Source organism: Ceratotherium simum, chromosome 17, assembly GCF_057802395.1.
Source record: "Ceratotherium simum simum isolate JZ-2026a chromosome 17, ASM5780239v1, whole genome shotgun sequence".
Taxonomy (NCBI): domain Eukaryota; kingdom Metazoa; phylum Chordata; class Mammalia; order Perissodactyla; family Rhinocerotidae; genus Ceratotherium; species Ceratotherium simum.
Window position 1 is genome coordinate 11,620,990 of NC_141916.1, and position 24,171 is coordinate 11,645,160.

Below are 24,171 nucleotides of genomic sequence, written 5' to 3' on the forward strand. Positions count from 1 at the left end.
AAGTGGCGCGCTCCGCTTCGGCAGCCTGAGGGTTCGCAGGTTTGGATCCTGGGCGCACACCGATGCACCACTTGTCAAACCATTCTGTGGCGGTGTCCCATATAAAGTAGAGGAAGATGGGCACAGATGTTAGCCCAGGGCTGATCTTCCTCAGCAAAAAAGAGGAGGGTTGGCATCAGATGTCAGCTCAGGGCTGATCTTCACAAAAAAAAAAAAAAAAAAAGAGTTTTATAGTTTTAGATCTTAACATTTAGGTCTATGATCTATTTTGAGTTAATTTTTATATATGATGTGAGGTATGATTCCAACTTTGTTCTTTTATGTGTAGATGTCCACTTGTCCAAGCACCATGTGTTGAAAAGATTATCTTTGGCCTATTTGATTGTCTTGGCACACTTGTAGAAAATCACTTGACCATAAATGTAAGGGTCTATGTCTGGACTTTCAATTCTATTTCACTACGACGCTGTTTTGATTACTATAGCTTTCTGTAGTAAGTTGAAATAGGGAAATGTGAGTCTCCCAGTTTTGTTCTTCGTTTTCAAGATTATGTTGTTTATTCTAGGTCCCATGCATTTCCGTGTGAATTTTAGAAGCAGTTTGCCAATTTCTGCAAAAACGTCAGCTGGGATTTTGATAGGGATTGCGTTGAATCTCTAGATTAGTATTGGGAGTGTTACTGTCTTAGCAATATTAAGTCTTCCAATCCATTAGCATGGGATATCTTCCTCTTATTTAGATCTTCTTTAATTTCGATCAGTAATAGTTTGTAATTTTCAATATACAAATCTTACATTTTTTTAACGCTACCCCATTACACTTCTTTTGTTAAGTTTATACCTAAGTATTTTATTATTTTTGTTACTATTGTAAATTTTTTTTCTTAATTTCACATTTGGATTGTTCATTGCTTGTGTATAAAAATACAATCAATTTTTGTATATTGACCTTGTATCTTGTAATCTTGCTGAACTTGTTTATTTGTTTTTATTGGATTCCTTAGGATTTTCTACATACCAGATCATGTCATCTGCGGATAGAGATAGTTTTGCTTCTTCTTTTCCAATCTAGATGCCTCTTCTTTCTTTTTATTCGCTCATTGCCCTGGCTAGAACCTCCAGTGCAGTGTTGAATAGAAGTGGCAAAAGTGGACATCCTTCTCTTATTACTGATCTTGGAGTGAATGCCTTCAGTCTTTTACCATTAAGTATGATGTTATTTATGGGGTTTTGTAGATTGCCTTTGTGAGATTTTCCTTAGTGATTGCCTTGGGGATTACCATTACTGTCTTAATTTATAGCAACGTGGTTCAATTTATACCAACTCAATTACAATAGTATACAAAACTTTGTGCCTGTGTATTTCTGTATGCTCTCCTCTCTTTTGTGCTATTATACAGATTACATCTTTATACATTGTCTGCCTATCAACACAGATTTATAAATTATAGCTTTATGCAGTTGTTTTTAAAATCAGATAGAAAAAAAGAGTCACAGACAATAAATACATTTAGACTGTCTTTTATATTTACCTATACCAATACTCTTGATTTCTTCATTTGGATTTGAATACTGCCTAGTGTTCTTTTATTTCAGCCTGACTGTCTCTCTTTAGTATTTCTTGTAGACTAGATCTGCTAGTGATGAGTCCTCTCATTTTTATGTGGGAATGTCTTAATTCGTCCTTCATTTTTAAAGATTTTATTTATTCAGTTTTTTCCCCCCAAAGCCCCAGTAGATAGTTGTATGTCATAGGTTCACATCCTTCCAGCTGCTGTACGTGGGACCCGGCCTCGCGTTGGACGGAGAAGTGGTGCCTCGGGGCGCTCCCGGGATCCGAACCCGGGCCGCCAGCATCAGAGCGCGCGCACTTAACCGCCAAGCCACGGAGCCGGCCCTCGTCCTTCATTTTTAAAGGATAATTTTGCTGGATATAGAATTCTTGGTTGATAGTCTTTTTTTTTCTTTCCCCAACACTTTGAATATATCTTCCCACTGCCTTCTGGCCTCCATGCTTTCTGATGAGCTTCTCAGATTTGTAGATATAGTGTTTTAAATCAAATTTGAGAGATTTTTGGCCATTATTTCGTTATGTGTTCTTCCTTTCCCTTTCTCTTCTCTCATGGGACTCCCAGTATCATTTGTTGATATGCTTGATGGTGTCCCACAGGTTTCTGGGACTTTGTTCATTGTTCTTTATTCTTTTTTCTTTCTGTTCCTCGGACTAGATAACATTAGTTGACCCAGCTTCAAGTTTACTGATTCATTCTTCCTGCTCACATCTTGTGTTGAACCCCTCTACAGATGTGATGTTTTTCATTTCTGTTATTGTGCTTTCCAACTCCAAAATTTCTATTTGGTTCTGTCTTTCTGTTAATATTCTATTTTTTGTGAGACATTGTTCTCATACTTTTCCTTTAATTCTTTAGTCATGGTTTCCTTTCCTTTTTTGATCTTATTTAAAATGGCAGATTAAAGTCTATCTAAGAAGTCCAATGTCTGGGATTCCTAAGTGAATGTCTGTTGATTTCCATTTTTCCTGTTATAGGCCATACATTCTACTTGAAGGTAATGTTATACAACTTCATGTATAGTATAAGAACTTTACAATAGTATACTTCTGTTTCTTCCTTTCTGGCCATTGTCCTGTTCTGGTCATACAGTTTACTTGTATATGTACATAATACAATATATTTTAAATTATTCTTGCTTTGAATAGTTGATAATTTTTAAAAAATATTTAAATAACAAGCAAAAAAAAATTTTTTTTCTATTTGCCCACATGGTTACCATTTCTGCTGCTCTTCATTCCTTGTGTAGATCCAGATTTCCATCTGTTATCATATTCATTCAGCCCAAAGGACTAGTATAGGGTCTGCTGCTAATGAATTCTTTTAGCTTTCGTTTGTCTGAAAAAGTCTTTATTTTGCCTTCATTTTTGAAAGGTATTTTCTGAGTATAGAATTCTTGATTGACAGTTTTTTTCTTTCACTCTTTTAAGATACTACTCCATTATCTTCTGACTTGAATAGTTTCCAATGAGAATTCTTTTCTCATCTTAGTCTTTGTTCCTCTATATGTAATAAGTACATTTTCTCTGGCTGCTTTTTAAAATTTTTTTAAAGGCAAACTTGATGTTTTTTTTTTTTTTTTTGAGGAAAATGGCCCTGAGCTAACATCTGTTGCCAATCTTCCTCTTTTTCTTTTTTCTCCCCAAAGCCCCAGTACATAGTTGTATATCCTGGCTGTAGGTCCTTCTAGTTCTTCTACGTGGGATGCCGCCTCAGCATGGCTTGATGAGCAGTGAGTAGGTCCACACCCAGGATCTGAACTAGTGAACCCCGGGCCGCTGAAGCAGAACGCGGGAACTTAACTGCTCTGCCACTGGGCCTGCCCCTCTCTGACTGCTTTTAACTTTACTGTGTATTACTGGTTTTAGGTAGTTTGGTAATGATGTGGCTTGGTTTCGTTCTTTGAGCTTCTTGGATCTGTGTATTTATAATTTTATTCCAGTATGGAAACTTTTAAGTTATTATTTCTTTTTTTTCCTTTTCCTCCTCAAAGCCGCAGTGCACAGTTGTATATCCTAGTTGTAAGTCCTTCTAGGTCTTCTGTGTGAGCCGCCACCACAGCATGGCAACTGACAGACGAATGGTGTGGTTCCACAACTGGGAACTGAACCCGGGCTGCTGCAGTGGTGAGAGTGCCAAACTTTAACCACTAGGCCATCAGGGCTGGCTCTATTATTTATTTATTTAAATATTTTTCCCTCTCTCTTTTTGGGAAATGCCACTGACACATATATTAGGCAATTTTAATTTATCCCACAGTTCACTGATGCTTTGTTCATTTTATCTCAATGGTTTTTTCTTTCTGTTTTTTATTTTGGTTCGTTTTTTATTTTGCTTAGTTTCTATTGCTATGTCCTCAAGTTTTTTACCTATGATTTGTTCTGTTGTGATTTCTAGTCTGCTATTAGTCTTATATAGTGTATTGTTATCTCTAACTTTTCACAGATTTTTTTTTACTTCTTCTACCCTATTGTGCTTACTTTTTTCCTTTAGATTTTTGCACATATGGAGTATAGTTATAATAACTTCTTAAATTTCTTTCTTTACTAATTCTATAATCTTTTCATTTCTCAGTCATTTATTTTAACTTTTCATTGTGAGTATAATTTACCAAAAAATGTGCAGCAATGTTCCATGTGCCTTTCACCCAGTTTCTCCTAATGGTAACAGCTTGTGTAAGTATAGTACCATATCAAAACCAGGAAATTAACATTGGTACAATCTACAGAGTTTATTCAGATTTGACCAGTTTTACATGCATTCCTTTGTGTGTTTGTGTTTGTGTATGTAGTTCTATGGAATTTCATCATGTGTGAATTTATGTATCCATAACCACCATCAAGATCCAGAACAGTTCCATTCTCACAAGAATCCTTCCTCTTGCACTTTTATGGCCACACCCACCTCCCTCCACCTCATTCATAAACCTGTAACCCTGGCAACCAAAAAGAATCTCTTCTCCATCTATATAATATTGTCATTTCAAAAATGTTACTTAAATGGAATCATACAGTATGTAACTTTTCTTCCCCCCACTCAGCATAATTCCCTTGAGATCCATCCAAGTTGTTGCATATATCAGTAAGATATATGCTTTTATTGCTTTATATTGTTGCATATATCAGTAAGATATATGCTTTTATTGCTAAGTAGTAAACCATGGTATGGTGGCCCCAAGTTTGTTTAAGCATTCACGTGTTGAAGGACTTCTGGGTTGGTTCCAATTTTTGCCTGTTAGGAATAAAGCTACTGTGAACATTCATGTACAGGTTTTTGTATAAACATAAGCTTTTATTTGTCTGGGATAAATACCCAAGAGTATATTGCTGGGTAGTGTGGTAATTGCATATTTCATTTTATAAGAAACTGCCAAATTGTCTTCCAGAGTGGTTGTACCATTTTACATTCCCACCAGCTATGTATGAGTGATCCAGTTTTTCTGCATCCTTGCCAACATTTGGTATTGTCAGTATTTCTTATTTGAGCCATTATGATAGGTGTGTAGTGATATCTCATTGTGGTTTTAATTTGCATTTCCCTAATGGCTAATGATTTTGACCATATCTGTTCATGTGTTTTGCCCATTTTCTAATTGGATTGTTTCTTTACTGTTGAGTTTTGAGAGTTCTTTTTATATTCTGGATACAAGTCCTTTATTGGATGTGTGGTTTGCAAACACTTTCTCCAGTCTGTGGCTTACTCTCTTCTGTGAACTCTAGACTCCTTTGCTTTCTCAGACTGTCACTCCTGTGTTCTCTATTCAGGGAGCATGTTGGACTCTGCCTGTATTCCTCCTGGGCTCCCTCTTCCTTTTGACGTTACTTGGAAACACTCTCTAGGCATTAAGCTTGGGTAATCATAGGGCTTACCTTATTTGTTTGCCATCTCTCAGGAATCACTGTCCTTCATTGCCTGATGTCCAGTGTCTTAAAAACCATTGCCTCACATGTTTTGTCTGGTTTTTTAGTTGTTTCTACCAGGAAGGTAAATATGATCCCTGTTATTCCATGTTAGTCAGAAATGGCATCCTCCCCCATGCCCAAAGTTTTCAGTGACATTAGGAGTACCCATTCTTATTAACTACTGTCCAATAATTCCTTCCTTTCTCAAGTTCCTAAAAGGAAGAGGGGGCAGAATGGAGGCTAAATATAACTCAGACAAAAAGGTACTTCTGATGTTGTTCAGTTCTGATGAAGCCTAGTTACTTCCAGAAGTTTGCAAATCAATCAGATAATAGGCTTAGAGCAAGAAATAGGTCAGCTACCATAGCACAAGATGATGGTGTGAAAAGATTTTAGTGACAGCGTGTGCGTGATGATATATACTTTCTTGTTCAGGGTTCTCTTTGGATATAATTCTAAATTCTGGGTATTTTCATATGCCTTTTCTCTATTCTTATCTTTATAGTCCTTTTCTCGAAAGAATGGTCATATTTATAAAATCACATTTTCCTGTATTTAAAGGGGAGAGTTGACCAGTTAAAGCAGCCTTTCCAGCCTAGTTGCATCTACCTAGGTAATCTTTGACCTTTATTATTTTGGAGAGTACATCAGAGTTTATGATGATTTAATGTATATACTAGGATTTCTTAAATATTTATTTCTACATTTCAAAGCTGCACTTATCTGTATAAAAACTCAGAAATATAGCTTTGCTACAGGACCACGTAGCTATCAAACACTTGAAGAAAATATTTCTTTGAAGTTATTTTATGGAATTAGGACACATTTCAGTAATTAGGTGACTTTGAGCTCTGGGAATCTTCTAGAGCCACCTTTGGAATAGAGCTGCCTCTGCTTGTGCCAGTCTCATCAGAAAAGTTTTATTTCTATTTCCAGTCTCTTGCTTCTGCTGATGAACCCAGGGCGTAGCTTGGTATATTAGTCAGCTGTTTTCGACAGTGCCTGTCATGATGCCTTGCAGAGTGGTTACTCAGTTAGTATTTGTTGGATGAATGAATGCCTCTTCATTGAGTCACTGTTTCAGTCAACTCCCTTCGTATATTTCATCCAGGATATTTCCTTTTCTTTCCATCTCTATCTTTTTGGTCATTTTCTTACTTGTTTGCATTTCCTCCGGGGGGTAAACAAAGAAGGCAAAAAAATGAACCTGAAATCATTCTGTTGTCTATGAGTAACTCTGATATGAAAAAAGCATTATGTGAGAAGAGATTTAAACACTTGGCTAAAATGAGATTTTGGAGTTACTACTGGATTTCATTTATCTGTTATATTTTCCCTGCCATTACTAATGGTGAATTGGTTTTTTGCTTTTCTTCAAAGCTCTGGCCAGCTTTTTTTCCCTCTTTAATTTATAGTTAGTGATGTGCTCGTTTATTTTATTTCTTTTTTTCAAATTTTTATAACTTTCTTTTCCTCTATGTGGAGTCTTCGTCCTCTTCTTTATTCCTTAAATACTGGTCCTGAGGCCTCTGCTCACCTCTGTAGCCTTTTCTGCTGCTAATCAGCCACTGTTCTCTCCATGCACTCTCCCTTTAAAATCAAGGTTTCAGCTTCTGTCACAGTGTGTTGGTCTAGATATCCAGGCTCACCAGTGTAACTGCCTATTGTGCACTTTGGTTGTGTCATCCCACGAGTACATCACATTTACCATGTTTTAAGCAGAACTTTATCATCTTTCTTTCCAAACTGGTTTCTTCTTCAGTATTCCTGTCTCAGTGGTGGAAATATTCACCCTAGTTGTTCTCAAACTTTTTGGTATCAGAATCTCTTTATACTCTTAAAAATTATTGAGGCTTCCAGAAGAGCTTTTTTTTAAATATGGGTTATACTTATCAATATTAATGTATTAGAAATTAAAAATGGAAAATTTTAAAAAATTTTATTAATTCATTTAAAAATGATAATAAATCCATTACATGTTAACATAAAAGCAAGTTTTTTATGAAAATTTTTTCCAAAACATCAACAACAAAATTTAGTGAGAATGTGTCATTGTTTTCCATTTTTACAAATCTGATTTAATGTTGGGGTTAATAGAACACAGATGGACTCTCATATCTGTCTTTTCATTCAATTGATTGTGATACTACATGGCTTGTAGCTTTTAGAAAATACTGTCATATCCTGTGAGAGCGTGAGAGTGAAAAGGGCAAACAAGACTTTAGTATTATTATAAAAATGGTTTTGACCTTGCAGATCCCATGAAAAAGTCTTGAAGATTCCCAAGAGTCTCAGGCCACACTTGGAGAGCTGCGTCTCAGAGTCATCCAGTCACCTGGTGTCCTCTTAACTTCTCTCGCAGTCGTCACACATATCTCATATGTCACTAAGTCTTAATGATTCTACCTCCTTGATGCCTCTTGGGTCAGAATCCCCTCATTCTACAGCCAGAATGCCTATCTCATCTTTTCCTAACTGGTGTCTCTGCCTCCGTTTTATCTTCTTTCTAAGCCATCCACACTGTAGCAAAAGTAACCTTTCTAAAATAGAAATATGATGATGCAATTCCTTTCTGAAAATCCTTTACAAGTTTCTCATGGCTTTAGTTAGTATGCAAGATGTTTTATCATCCTGTTTCCACTAGCCTCTAGCTTCTTCTCAAGCTGCTTTTCTGTGAGTGCCTTATACTATAGCTTTCTTTATGCAGTACTTGCAGTTCTGAGAAAGCATCATGGGGACCCATACATCTCTGTTAGTAATATTAGTTTGTTGGGTTCACACTATGTTCCTGGCACTGTTCTAAGTACTTTACATATATTACCTCATTTAATCTTTACAGCCTTCCAAAAGAAGTACAGATGAGGAAACTGAGGTTTAGCGAGATTAAGTAACTTTCCTCAAATCATCCAGCTTGTAAATATGGAATTTAGATCTGTTTCTCCACTTCTCTGTTTGGCTAAATATTATTTGTCCTTGAGGATTAGATTTAAACATCTCCTCCTTCTGGAAGCCTTTCCTCTGATTTAGATGCCTGCTCCCTCTATTCCCTTCTAACCTGTGAGCAGCTCTAGCTAGCACTCAACATAATACATTATAATTTACTTGTTTGTCTCCTGCACCGTTAATTTTCCTGGTAGGTGCAGGAAGGGAAGTTCATTATTGTGGCACAGGAATATTAGATTGCATCCCAGAATATTTGTCTCTGAGAGGAAAATGCATATTGAGGACCTTAAAACAGTATCACTCTGGGTGCCTACTTATTCTGTTCATTCTATGCAAGCAAGTCCCTCAGTTTCAGAGGAACCATAAAACAGATAATATTATTTTTATATTAACTCTTCCAAATTTTAAAAATAGTTACCCTGATCTTGTTGTATTAGTTTAGAGAAGACTAAATATCAACAACAAAAATAATAGCGAACATAGATTTAAATGCTTTCCATGTGTCTAAGCATTTTACCTGTATGTTAACTCATTTAATCTTTACAGCCCCATGAGATAGTTACTGTTACTTTTGTTTTACAGATAAGGGAAACTGACGCACCAAGAGATTAAGTAACTTGCCCAAGATCACACAGCTTATAAGTGGCAGACTTGGAAATCAAATCTCTAAAATTATACTGTACAGAATACTGAATCTTTACCCAGGATCCCATAGTTATACTCTTTTCTAGGATAAAGGTAAGTGAGAATTAGAGGTAACATTATATGGCACAACTCTGGTGATCTTATAGAAAAAGATGATTTAGTATAGATTTTTAAAATGTGTTTTCTTTTTAGAACAACATCTTTTTGGTACGAATGAAAGGATCTTTCATGTTATCTTTATTACAAAATCATTATCACAGTTCTGAGCTTCCTCCCCAGTTAATTCCCACTTTCCCAGTGAATAACAGCCACAGAAAGTTTTACATTTTAGTTGAGACTTATGAGGTTGATAATCATTTTTCTTCTCCTAGAAAGTTATATTGGTTAATTCCAGAATTCTGCTATACCTCCTTTCTGCCCCTCAATCCCTTGAGCATTGCAGGGGATGTTTAATTTTGGGAATGCTAATTAGCTTCAGTAATTACACACCTTGAGGCATTTCTAGACATTTATAGCTTTGTATTTTTTGATCTAGAAGAGGATGTGTTGGAGCTTGTTGGCTTTTGTGTCTTTTTTTTTAATAATGCTTTGAATTTTGTTCAGGGAGGAGTTATGTTAATCCATCTAAGTCCAGTCATGGAATTTAGGGCTATTGGGAGTTTATTTTGCCAGTGTTCAAGAATGTTATACTTGTCTTTTGCTCATAGTATCTTGAGGTCCCCAAGAGCAGTTTTTCTTTAAGATAATGCCTTATGCTGTAGATGAGTTTCAGAATCAGACTAATATGGAGGATGCAATTTTATTAAAATAAAACTTTGAATGAGTACCCAGGCTAGTTTGGGATTTGTGTGATATAGAAAGCACATCTGCCACATATTCCCCTTGTCGACACCCTTAATTCTCAGTTATGCAGGATATGCTGCTGAGCTATCTTTTGAGCAGCCATCATTCTGTCTACCTGAAAGTGTTATGTATAATGTTGTCAAGGTCATTTCAATCTGTTTCAGAATAGATTTGATTTCAAATTACCTACGCCTGCCACAATACTCTAACCTTTAGTTTGGAAATGAGCATTCATCAGAGATAAATGAATTGATTAAGAGAATTTGAAAATCATGATTTTGAAATGTGATAGGGTATAGGATATAGTTTGTAGACTTGCTTTGAGTTCTTAGGAATTGATAGGATTGACCTATGCAAGACTTAAGGGGGCTGGGGATAAAAGTGGGAGAGACATGCAGAGAGGTGCCTTTTTCCTAACCTGCTCTTTTGAATTTCTTTCTACCACGTCCCATCATATTTGGAGCTTAAAAAAAGAGCTTCAGTACAATTTAGTTAATTGAATTATCCTCTCTGGTAGGATTATGTATGAAATTACTGAGTATTATGAGTATCCTTGTGCAGGCAGGTGAGGAAGTGAAGTTGAAGAGAGCAGAAATGTCCTCATATTAAAGACATACTCTGATGTTTTCATTAATTTCATTTTTAAGGAAACTGTTCTGAAATTAGAGGAGGCAGCTAAGTGAAGTAGCTTTATATAAATAATTCATTTTCTGGTTATGCCGGGCTTGCTTACATATCATATTGATGTTGGGGTGTCAGATAACCACTCCATACTTGATTTTTGTAGTTAATAGTTTATTAAAAAACACTTATTGTGCCAGAAACTGTCTGAGAGTAAGGGATATAGCAATAAAGAAAAAGGAAAAATCTCTGCCCTTAGAGAGTTTACATTTTTTTTTCCAGTTTTATTGAAATATAATTGACATACAGCTCATACTTTTTAAGGTGTACACATAATGACATACATAGATTGAGAAATGATTACCACAATAAGTTTAATTAATGTTCATCTCCTTATATAATTTTAAAAAATGGAGCTTATATTTTAGTGGGAGAAATGGTTGTAAGAAAAATAATCAATACCACCAGACCTCCATGGAATCAATATCAGAAATCCCTAAAATGAGACCCACAAATGGTCGTATTTTGGTTTTAGTTTCTCTGAAATTGGCTCTACTTTTTAAAGCCTTTTAGTCTCTTTTCTGCCCATACTAGGGAGAAGAGTGATGGCAGAGCGTATAATAATAGCTTCAGTTTGTCACAGATTTGCTGTGCACCAAACACCCTGCAAAATTCTTTTTTTTTTTTTTTTTGTGAGGAAGATTAGCCCTGAGCTAACATCCATTGCTAATCTTCCTCTTTTTTGCTGAGGACGATTGGTGCTGGGCTAACATCCATGCCCATCTTCCTCTACTTTATATGGGACGCTGCCACAGCACGGTTTGACAAGCAGTGCGTTGGTCCGCACCCAGGATCCGAACCTGCAAACCCCGGGCTGCTGAAGCAGAGCATGTGAACTTAACTGCTACGCCACTGGGCTGGTCCCACAAAATTATTTTGAAAATTATTTAATTGCATTTAAATCCTATGAAGGAGGTTTTAACTAGCTTATTTTACAAATCAGTGAAGTGAGACTTTCAGAGGTGGTTACTAATCTGAGATCACACAACTGATAGGGGTAGGTAGGCCTGCTCCTAACAATTTTAAGTCCCAGGGCAAGAGCATGAATGGAAGCATATATTCCGTATGTCTAAATATTTAAGTTATAAATCAAGATTTTTAAAAAAACTGTTGGAAAAAATCTTTATTCTCCTACCTAGACAGATATATTTTCAAAATGACCTAGAAGGCCAGAATTCTGGGACTCCTCAAAGAGCCCAGGATAGGATGGGATAATGCAGGGATACCCTGTAAGTCTAGTCTCTCCATCGACACCCCTTTCATCATCTGTCCCTTGCCCACCATTGAGACCATGGAATGTGTACACAGTGAGTGTTGTCTGTAGGAGGGAAGGGTTTAAGAAGAGATCCACTGAAGGCCCTGAAGGTGGGCTTGGGACTGCTTGGGCAGGGAATTCTGGATCCAGAACATAGTTGGGGGTGGTAGAGTCAGGGACTTCAGTTAGGTATGTCCCCTTGGTCCCATGAACATCTTGCCCTGAGGGGATAGGCAGGTCAGAAGAGCATCAGAGTGGATCTGTCTAAAGTAAGCGAGACTCAGAAAAGAGTTCCTTTACCACAACCAAGGGTGGTACTAGTGCCAGGATTCAAACCTAGGTCTATCTGACCATACTGCCTGTTGTCAAGAGTAAGAAAGCCTGGATTTATAGAGAGAGGAAGTAATGCTTACTGTCTGGTGAGTGGAGCAGGGATGGAAAACAGCTGGTCCGATCATGTTATGTCATGCCTGGAGAAGTGCTTTAGATGGACCAAGTTTTAAATGAGCTAGTCTGTTTCTCCTTTGAAAATACTATTTAGTGTTTTCTCTTAGAATCTAGAGAATTTAAGAATTGAAAAAAAAGTTTCATCTTATTCCAAGTGCATTCTGGTCTCTGTGTAGTTTAAGTTGAATGGCACAGTTATGAGGAGACATAGCCAATTTTTCTTCTAAAGATAGTCAAGGCAGAAGCATATTGGTCTGTTTATGTATTGGTCTGTAGTTTATACTGAATGAGAATTTCTTCAGTACTGTTTGATTTGCTTAGTTAGAATAAAGCAGTATGTGGAAGGACCAGATTATGGTTTCTTTTGTATTTTATATCATACGTTATAGGTAGATTAGACATCATTATTGGCCTTAAAATTTTCAATAGTCTGAAATTGATCTCAGGCTTATGAAGAGAGGATGGTGTATATTTTGATGGCTGTGGGGAAATGCAGTTTGGATGTAGAATGTTATTTCTTCAGCATATGCATTGTTGAGTTTGAAGAATACATCTGGGTTCTGGTCATTCTTATAGTCCTCAGGACACCAGTCTTCAGATTGACTGTCCAGCGACACTATTCATCAGACCTCATACTTGAAGCATTCTTGAGTAGATTGAAACCTGCACAATCCATGTGAACCCAGGATCTTGGACTATCCTCGTCTAATTATAAACTCATCAAGTCAGACTTCTTTCAGACTTGGAGTTTAATTTAAATCTGGTAAGAACATAATCGTGGCTCTGTTCAGTTTTCAAGCTACCCTTTTTATTAAGAGAATCTTGGTTTGCACGTATTGCATGATCAGATGTGTTAGAGGTGGAAAAATGAATAGAAAAATCTTGAGTGCTATGTACTTTCAATACTAGAGGCATAATTTGTAAGTAAAAGTCTAAATTGATATTAGACCTAGAACTTGGTGATAAGAAAAAAAGAAATTTAACCCCTTTCTAATTTTTTCTTAAAAACACATCTTCCCTATGTCATTTGGATTTGCTTTTTCTATGATACCTATTATCGCCAGATAGTATTATTGTCTGTTAACTCTCTTGTAACCAAATTTGCAAAGTTCCTGAAAAATACGTGTTTTTTGAAAAAGCACATTCAAATTCTGGCATCTGTTTTGAGTGACAGTTTCAGCAGCATCCTGTATTGCAAAGGACTTCGGAATTTGTTAACATAGATCCATTTTCTCTGACTCCTGATTGCCCCACCTGGGCTCTGTAGCCTGCGATCTATTTTTAAATCCTGCTGCTGTGCTCTGGATTGCGGTGGTTCTTTTCCTGAATTATTTATCATTGTTTGGAGCTGAATGGAGCAGTATGTTTTTTCCACCGCTGCTCATTAGGACTCACGTGTCCGTCTTCAACTTGGTTGACAGATTTGGTTCATGTTAAATCCCACTCGTCCATCCTGGGAAGGATGCAAGGCAGTGTGGGAACAGGCCACAATCCATGATGTACTGTAAGATCATTCAGACTTTTAGGTTGTTGTTATTTTGTTTTGGCAGCAGTGAGAAAAATAGAAGCTATGCCATGTTCTTCCCTTAGATTCTGCTCAGAGATAGAAGTTGTCTTAGCTGATTTTTGCGATGATGTTTATTTTATGTTTTATAGTGTTGCATTTTTAGGAGAGATGAGGGAGAAATCCCCATGAAAAGCACAGCATTAAATCGAGATTCATTTTGCTTATAAATATGACCTGGATTACTTGGGGGCACTTTAAAATTCTCTGGTTTTGGGGTATGGGTTGTGGGAGATTCATCTGTTTTCTTTGGGAGTATTTCTTATTGCCTATTCTCTCACCTTCTTACAGACTAAGAAGGCTTGGAAGAAGGATGGCAAAGCCTAAGAGCAAGGCAATTATTTTGAATGATATTTCTTCCCTTTTCTGTTTTCTGATGCATCATAACTGATGTTTTTCTTTTGTCTTCATCCTGTGTTTTTTCCTGCATCCTATCTTTCATGAAAACATTTTTCTCTTTCTTGATTTCACTACTTTTTTCTCTTTGATATATGGATACACTACTACTTGCATATTCTTTACTTTTTAAAATATTTTCCCCTTTCATATCATTGTAGGCAGAAAGGTAGTAGCTGTCAGTCATTTGGGCAGAAGAGAAACCTTGTTTGTCCCTCTTACCCTGTTGGCCATCTCTGAGTTTGCTCATATTTTTAAAAAAAATATAATGGGGGCCGGCCTGGTGGTGCAGTGGTTAAGTGCACATGCTGCACTTCGGTGGCCTGGGGTTTGCAGGTTCAGATCCTGGGCTTGCACCGATGCACTGCTTGTCGGGCTGTGCTGTGGTGGCGTCCCATATAAAGTAGAGGAAGATGGGCACAGATGTTATCCCAGGGCCAATCTTCCTCAGCAAAAAAGAGGAGGATTGGCATTGGATGTTAGCTCAGGGCTGATCTTCCTAAAAAAAAAAAAAAAAATTATATATATATATATAAATATATATATATAAAATGGTATAGATTTGGTTCCCATTCATGGAGTAATGATGAAATGCTTTTATATTTTGAACCAGAACAAGCTTTTTGGCCTTCTGTTGTTGCTGTTGGTCAGTGCTACTGGCTGAGAAACTGGTATCTTACTGCTTAGTGATTCCAGTTATTATCATTATCCCCATTTCACTCCCTTGTGATAGTGGATCTCAGTTGCATTAATCCCACATTTCTCAGCAGGGCCTTAGGACAGCCCCACTCACTGACTGTTCTCCTGACAGTCCATTAAACTCATTTTCTGGGTGGCATTAGCCGAGTTGAACTGGACTAAGTTTACTGTCTTTCCCTGTGCTTTTGCTCTGCTCCAAGTTAACCCTAACTCTCTCTTTGCTGATACATTTCCATGACTCCCTGAAAAATCCAGTGCAAAATCGCATTCTTTAGGAAACTTTCCATGATTCACACTAGCCAGCTATTATTTTTTTAAATTATTTTTATTTTTTTTTGGTGAGGACGATTGGCCCTGAGCTAACATCTGTTGCCAGTCTTCCTTTTTGCTTGAGGAAGATTCCCCCTGAGCTAACAGCCAATCTTCCTCTACTTTGTTTGTGGGTTGCTGCCACAGCATGGCTTGATGAGCGGTATGTAGGTCCGTGCCAGGGATCCAAACCCATGAACCTCAGGCTGCCGAAGCATAGCATGCAAACTTAACCACTACGCCACCAGCTGGCCTGCTACCCAACTATTATTAATTTGTATGTACTCTTAATTTTTGTATTATCAAGTCTTGTGTTTTCAAGTTGCTGATGATTTAAAGCACAGTCCCTGTGCTCAAGAAGGTCTAATCTTAGGGGGAAATCAGAGATGAATGGATTTGTTTTTTTTTCTCATTATTTTGAATTTCTGTTGGTTTTAAATTTCACATATATGTTTCTAAATTCCAGATGTCAATTGTAAGGGCAAGAGCAAATATCTTGTTTTCTGTGGAATCTTATGAACTGTTCCTACTGGTCTTGGCACATGGTAGGCAGCCACCTGCCTTAGCACAAGGCAGACTCCTTGGATAAATAGGGTATCAGTATAGGGAAAGAGGGAAATCCTAAGTATTGAGGTTCTCTATTTTGTATCTTTTAGAATGGTAAGAATAATAAGACTTTACAGTCTTTCTTGGAATTATATTTTGGAGACTGAAATGACACATAGTACAAATTGAACGTCCAAAAAGACACACTTGATTTCTAAAACAGCCATCCAAGTTTTGTCTGCATAACAAAGTTAGAGCATATTTATTACTGGCATGCTATAAGAATGGGCTACATGAGCAAAAGTCTATCCCTGACGGTCTGCTGGCATAGTTGTACATCCTTAATAAATTTGAGTTCACATCAGTTTACTGTGAAAGTCTTTTAGGTGACATTCAGAACCAGAATTGGACATTATCTGCTGGGCTGTTAACCTTCTTTTCCAACCCCCCCGTGACACTTTGCGTGAGAGTTGGGTTTACCTTAGAGATCTTAATTCAGAGGTTGGGTCCCTGACCTTTTAAGAGGTGGAACTATGTTTCATTTTCCTGACACTCTTTAGATCACATGATGGTGTTAAGGGGCTAGGATAGGGGTAGAGGGTAGGGAGAGTAGGGTTAGGCAGCATGGAATTTCCTGAGTGAGGGCTAGGAGGAAAGCTGCTTGAGGCTACTTATTTGCCTAATCCTTCTGTATGAAATCAATCTCCTGACCACTTGTGCTGCCTTCTTAGCCCCACACCAGCAGAATCCTCAGTCTGAACACTGCTGACTGTATGCAAAGTTAGGGAACAGCTTCCAAGCCTACCCTCACTTCTGGCACCAATTACAGAGTTTGGGGGTCCCCAAGACCACCCTTGGGTTCAATAATTCACTAGAAGGACTCAGAACTCACTAAAAGCTGTTATGCTCAAAGTTATGGTTTATTTCAGCAAAAGGATGCAGATTAAAATCGGTCAATGGAAGAGATGGCATGGGGCAGAGTCCAGGAGGGTTCCAAATGCTGAACTTCCCATTGTTCTCTCCCAGTGGAATCATGGACAGCATTAACTCTTCTTGGCAATGATGTATGACAGTACACATGGACTATTGCCAACCAAAGAAGCTCACCGAAGCCTTGGTGTCCAGAGTTTTTATTGTGACTTCATCACAAGATATGGTTGATTGCCTACCTAGCTGACCTCAGTCTCCAGCTCTTCCTCAGGTCAAGCTCCTACTGTGTGACCCAAAGTCCCCACCATAAATCACATTGTTAGACTATCTGGCACAGCTCAATGCCCCCACTAAACAAAGACTCTTATCAAGCAGGACATTCTAGTAGTTTAGGATTACTTCCAAGGAGCTGAAGGGAAAGACCAGACCTCTCTTTGGGCAAGGTTAAATTCTTTACCACACACTGTGCTGGTTTAATCCTCAGGCCCAGCCAAGAGGAAGGGGAAGGGAACCACTTTAAATTTTTTTGAACCACGCAAATTTATTTTCTGGTCAAAAAGTTAAATATATATAAATTGAATTTAAAAAAAAAGTAGTTCCAAGTTGATAGAGCTCCCAGGCACCTGAGAGAAGCAAACTCAGATCATCCCTGGTGGAATATACCTCAACCCTAGTTTCAAAGAATTCCCAAAGATAGATTGCCAACAAATATGAGCTATTAATAATAATATTGCAAATAAGTCACTGTTTACAAGTGTCAGCATAAACAACTGATCCAGACCCACAGAAATTTCAGATGTTGGAATTATTTGATATAGAACATAAAATAAGTATATTTAATGAAATAGAAGAATGAATAAAAACCATGAATAAGAAACAAGAAAATTAAGCAGGACTGGGTAGTTTATAAAATAAGCAATTAGATATTTTAGAAACAAAAAAATATAATAATTGAAAGTTAAAAACTCAGTAGTAGGGAACTCATAGTTCTAGTCATGGTGGAGTAACAAGAAGTTGATTTGTGCCCCTGCCTTAAACAGATAAATAACTGGACAAAATATATTTTAAAAACTGTTTTCAGACATTGAACAAAGGGTAGCACAGAACAATGATACCCGAGAGAAGGGATACAAACAAGTGGAGCCCTGTGATGGTCCCACTTTTGGCCTGAAGAAAGTTTCCAGGCTGGAAACAGCACCTGGGATGGGCAGGGATACCCAAACAAAGCAGGCAGTCCCCTGAGTTGAGGAGACAGAGGTAAAGTTCAGGGAAGCCAAGGCAACTAGGATTTGTAGGCAGAGTATTTGAGAGAAAAGGGCTTCACACGCAAGAGCTGCAGAGACTTGCAGAGGTTTCCCCTAAACTTGCACTGTCCAGTACAGTACCTGCCAGCCACATGCGGATATTTAAATAAAAGTTCAGGTCCTCAGATGCACTAAACACATCTCAAATGCTCAGTAGCCACAATTCCATCATCACAGAAAGTTCTCTTGGACTTTACTGCCTTAGACTCTTTAGCTGAGTGCTAATCAGTTCATGATTAGTGAGGAACCCAAGGCAGAAAAAGAACACTAGCAAGCGTTAGGCAGAACAGCCCCTGGAACACAGGGCTGTGAATACTTTGTGTTTCCACTAGCCGTACTAGAAACACCTTCTAATACCTGGGACATTGAATATAGTCCTTAGAAGAGTATTGCCTCAGTAATGGTGCCAAATTAGCCCTAGTCTAAAGGATTTGCCTAACAAAGCATAAAAGCACGCCTCAGAAGGATCAAATTGTTTCCAAGTCACTGATTCCTAAAACAGAGCTCAAAATGAGAGAAATTTTTCAAAAACTCCAGCAGCCAACAATGCAAAATTTACAACATTTGGCATCCAACCACAAATTAATCAGGCATACCAAGAAGCAGAGAATACAGTTCATATTGAGGAGAAAAGCCAGTCAATAGAAATAGACCTAGAAATGACACACATGATAGAATTAGTAGACAGGACATTGTAATAGTTGTAACTATTCCATAAGTTCAGAAAGCTAGAGGAAAGACTGAGCATGTTAATAAGTAGAGACATGGAAGATATAAAAATTATCCAAATCAAACTTCTAAAGATGAAAATTACAATGTCTGAAATGAAAAATATAGTGGACAGGCTTAACAACAGATAGGCATTGCAGAAAAAAAATTAGTGAACTTGAAGACATAGAATAGAAACATCTAAAATAAAAGATAAGAAAAAGATGGAAGATATGAATATACGGTGATTAGTGAATAAGGAATAAATGAGCAGAGGGCCGACATCAGGCAATCTAAGAATACTTGTAAGTGGAGTCTCAGGAATGTGAGAGTGGGGACAGAAAAAGTATTTGAAGAAATAATGGCTGCATATTTTCTAAATTTAATGAAAACTATAAACTCATAGATTCAGAAAGGTCATTTAAGATTTTCTCTTCATCACTGGTTTTAAGTAGTTCGATTGTGATATGCTGTGGTGTAGCTCTCTCCATGATTTTTCTCTTTTGGGTTCTTTGAGCTGCTTGGCTCCATGAGAACCCAAAACAGAAAAATCATGGAGAGAGCTATACCAAGGCATATCTTAATCAATTTGCTCAAAACTAGTGAAAAGAGAAAGTCTTCAAAGCAGAGAAAAAAAAAAAACATTGTATACAGAGGTCTTATGGGCTGAATTGTGTCCCCCAAAATTTGTATGTTGAAGCCCTAACCCCTGGTACCTCAGAATGTGACTATATTTGGAGAAAGGACCTTTGAAAGAGGCAATTAAGTTAAAATGAGGCTGTTAGGGGGGGTCCTAACCCAATCTGACCGATGTCTTCATAAGAAGAGAAAACGTGGACACACAAAGGAATACCAAGGGCATGTGTGCACAGAGGAAAGACCATATGAGGACATAGTGAGAAGGTGGCCATCTGCAAGCCAAGGAGAGAGGCCTCTAGAGAAACTAAACCTGTTGACACCTTGATCTTGGACTTCTTGCCTCCAGAACTGTGGGAAAATAAATTTCTGTTGTTTAAGCCATGCAGTCTGTGTATTTCTTTATGGCAGCCCTAGCACACTAATACACAAGGTAAGAAATATGGCAAGCTTTTCATCAGAACTCTTGCAAGCCGGAAGTAATAACATTAAAATGCTAAATGAAAAAACCTGCAAACCTAAAATTGTATATGCAGTAAAAATATCTTTCAAAATTGAAGAGTAACGTGCAGAATGGGCAAATCTCTCGAGTCAGAAAGTGCATTCGTGGGGCTGCTTAGGGCTGAGGATTGGGAGAAAATGAGGAGTTATTGCTAATGGGTATAGGGTTTCTTTTTGTTTTTTTTTGTTGTTGTTTATTGCAGTAACATTGGTTTATAACATTGTATAAATTTCAGGTGTACATCATTATACTTCTATTTCTGCATAGATTACATCATGTTCACCACCCAAATACTAATTACAACCCATCACCACACACATACGCCGAATTATCCCTTTCACCCTCCTCCCTCCCCCCTTCCCCTCTGGTAACCACCAATCCAATCTCTGTCTCTATGTGTTTGTTTATTGTTGTTATTATCTACTACTTAATGAAGAAAATCATACGGTATTTGACCTTCTCCCTCTGGCTTATTTCACTTTGCATAATACCCTCAATGTCCATCCATGTTGTCACAAATGCCTGGATTTCATCTAGGGTTTCTTTTTGATGAAAATGTTCTCAAGTTCATTTTGGTGATGGAAGCACAATGCTGAATATATTAAAAGCCATTGAATTGTGCATTTTAAATGGGTGAATTGTATCGTATATGAATTATATCACAATAAAAATAATGAAGATGAAATAAAGCCTTTTAAAAAATATATAAGAGCTGATAGAATTAATCACTATCAAACTACCACTATAAGAAATGTTAAAGGCAGGAGAAAACTATACCAGATGGAAAATTAAATCTACATAAAAGAATGAAGAGAATCAGAAATATATATAGAAAATATTAAAGAGTTCTTTTATTTGAAAAAAGCCACTTAAAAGATAATTGTTTAAAACCAAAATAATAAAACTGTATTGTGAGATTTATAACTTATAGAAATAAAATGTATGATAGCAATCGCCCAAAAGGTAGGGAAAGGTAAAATAGAAGTATACTGTTGTAAGGTTCTTATAACATGTAAAGTGGTATATTACTTGAAAGTAGACTGTGATAAGTTAAAGATATATACCCTAAATTCTAAAGAAACTACTTAAAACAAAAAAGCAGAGGTATAGTTAATAAGCCAATAAAGGAGATAAAATTGAATCATAAAAATGCTTAACTAATCTAAAAGATGTCCAAAAAAGGGAAGATGAACAGATTGGACAAATAGAAAACAAATAGCAAAATGGTTGATTTAAATCCAACCGTATCAATAATCACATTAAATGCAAATGATCTAAAGACTATAATTAATAGGTGGAAATTATCAGATTTAATTTAAAAGCAAGACCCAGTTAAGTGCTATCTACACGAAATCCACTTCAAGTATATTTAAAGAAACAGACTGAAAATACAGAAATGGAAGAAGATATACTACACAAACACTAATCAGAAGAAAGCAGGAGTTACTATATTAATATTAGACAAAGTAGATTTCAGAAGGACTGTTACCCTGCATATTGAGGGTTATTTCATGATGAAAAGGGGGTCAGTTCTTCAAGAGGACTAACAATCATAAATGTGTGTTTAATAACAGAACTTCAAAATACATGAAGCAAAAAGTAATAACACTGAAAGGAGAAATAGAGAATTCACCAGTATAGATGGCAATTTCAACACTACTCTCTATAATTGATAGAACAGTTAGACAAAAAAAATCAGTAAATAACCTGAACATGACCTAGTTGACATTTACAGACCACTTCACCCAAGAATAGCATGATACATATTCTTTTCTAGTGTTCATAGAGTCTACCAAGATAGACCATATTCTGGGCCATAAAAGAAGTTTCAATAAATTCAAGATTTAAATTATGTAAAGTATGTTCTTTTATCATAAAGGGGTTAAATTAGAAATCAGTAACATATCTGGAAAATTCCCAGATATTTGGAAATTAAACACACTCTGAATTAGACAGTGGTCAAAGAAGAATAAGGGAAATTAGAAAATATTTTTGAAAGAATGAAAATGAGAACACAACATAGCAAAATTTGGGGGATGCAGTACTTAAAAGGAAATTTATGGCATTAAGTGCTTATGTTAGAAAGATCTAAAATCATTGACCTAAGCTTCCACCTTAAGAAATTAGGAAAAGAAAAGTTAACTCCAAGCAGAGGAAAGGAAATTATAAAGATCAGAGCAAAAATCCTTGACCTAAAAAGCAGAAAAACAATAGAGAATATCAATGAAACCAAAAGCTGGTTCTTTAAAACAATTATCAAAATTGATAAACTTTTAGGCAGACTTAAAAAGGGAAGAGAATATTTTTCCACTCTCAGGAATAACAGATGGGACTTTACTGATGATTCTTCAGCTATTATAAAGATAGTATTGAATATCAGAAACCATTCTATGCCAGTAAATTTGACAATTTACATTAAATGGACAAGTTCCTTGAAAGACACAAACTGCTAAAGCTCAATCAAAAGGAAACAGATAACCTGAATAGGCTTGTGTCTATTAGAGAAACTAAATTGTATTTTAAAATTTTCCCACAAAGGAAACTCCAGGCTCAGATGGCTTCACTGCTGAAGTCTACTAATAATTTAAGAAAGAATTTATGTACCATTTCTATACAAACTTCTGAAGAACTTAAAAGAGATGGAACACTTCCCAACTCACTTTATGTGTCCAGCCTTACCCTTGTAACAGAATCAAACAGACATAGAAAACCGCAGGCCAATATCTGTTATGAACATAGATGCAGAAATCCTTGACAAAATTTTAGTAAATTGAAGCCAACAATATATACAAAGGACAATACATCATGACCAAGTAGGTTTTATCCCAGCAATTCAAGGTTGGTTTAGCATTTAAAATTCAAACAATATAATTCACTATATTTACAGACTGAAAAGGCAAATAACATATACTTATCTCAAAAGAAGCAAAAAGAGGGGCCGGCCCCATGGCCTAGTGGTTAAGTTTGGTGTGCTCTGCCTCAGCGGCTGGGTTTGGTTCCCAGGCGCTGACCTACACCACTCATCAGTGACCATGCTGTGGTGGCAACCCACAAACAAAATAGAGGAAGATTGGCACAGATGTTAGCCCAGGGCCAATCTTCCTCAAGCAAAAAGAGGAAGATTGGCAACAGATATTAGCTCAGGGCGAATCTTCCTCAGCCAAAAAAAAAAAAAAAAAAAGCATTTAAGAAAATTCAACTTCTATTCTTGTTAAAAACTCTCAACAAATTAGAAGGGAATTTCCTCCATCTGATAGAGGACATCTTTGAAGAATCTCCAGATAATACTATACTTAATGATGAAATACTGAATTCTTTGCCTCTAAGAACAAGAACAAGCCATGGATGTTTGCTTCTGCCACTTCTTTTCAACATAGTACTGATGATTCTTGCCAGTGCAATAAGCTAACAGAGGAAGGGGGGAGCTTGAAAAGGAACAAGTAAAACTTTTCCTGCTGCAGAAGACAGCATCATGTATATAGGAAATCACAAGGAATCTACAAAACTAGAATAATTAAGTTTAGGAAGGTTGCAGGATACAAAGTCAGTATATAAAAATCAATTGTATGTTTATATACTAGGAAGAGCAATCTGAAATTGAAATTGATGAAACATACCATTTACAAATAGCATCAAAATATGAAATTTTTAGGGCTAAATTTGACGAGACACACGCAATAGCTGTATACTTAAAACTACAAAAGATTGCTTATGGATCAGAAGATTCAATATTGTTAAGATTTCAGTTCTTCCCAGATCTGTAGATTCAACACAATCCCAATCAATTGACACACTGCCTCTAGAATTTATCTGGAAACACAAAGGGTCTAGAATAGACAAAACAAATTTGAAAACAAAAGTCAAAGTTGGAAGACTTACACTACCTGATTTCAAGACTTATTGTAATAAGGTTTGGTAATTAATCGTGTGGTATTGGTGTAAAAATAAACTTATAGATCAATGGAAGAGAAGTCCAGAAATAGATCCAAATGTATGTGGTTGTTACTGCACAAAGATGGTGTTCTCCTACCTGACGTGCATAGAAAAAGCCAATTATTACAGCATCAGCTTTTGGGAAAAGAAAACTTTATTGCAAGATCGATCTGCAAGGAGACAGGAGGCACATGCTCTCAGATCTGTCTCTCCAATCCAGGGCTTGGGGCAAAATTTATGGGATGAAGGCCAGGGCGTTCTGAAGTGTGGAGATAGATGATTGGAGGTGAGGAGAAGTAAAGTAATTGATGATCTCTGCGAGTGTAGTCAAGCTTCATGGCTCTTCATAAGATGCATG

The 24,171-nt window shown here is 36.8% G+C and overlaps 1 protein-coding gene across 27 annotated transcripts in view; it reads left to right on the forward strand.

The window, feature by feature from the left end:
* Positions 1-24,171, forward strand: part of R3HDM2 (R3H domain containing 2) — a 139,230-nt gene that overhangs the window by 36,589 nt on the left and 78,470 nt on the right. For 22 of the 27 annotated variants that reach the window (XM_087442149.1, XM_087442152.1, XM_087442151.1 and 19 more), the window contains 2 exons: positions 8,998-9,153; positions 12,863-13,049. The exons of 4 other annotated variants lie outside the window; for them this stretch is intronic. The gene's annotated coding sequence lies outside the window, so the exon portion shown is untranslated. The remainder of the gene's footprint in view (positions 1-8,997; positions 9,154-12,862; positions 13,050-24,171) is intronic. One more of the 27 variants, XM_087442140.1, reaches the window with a different exon arrangement.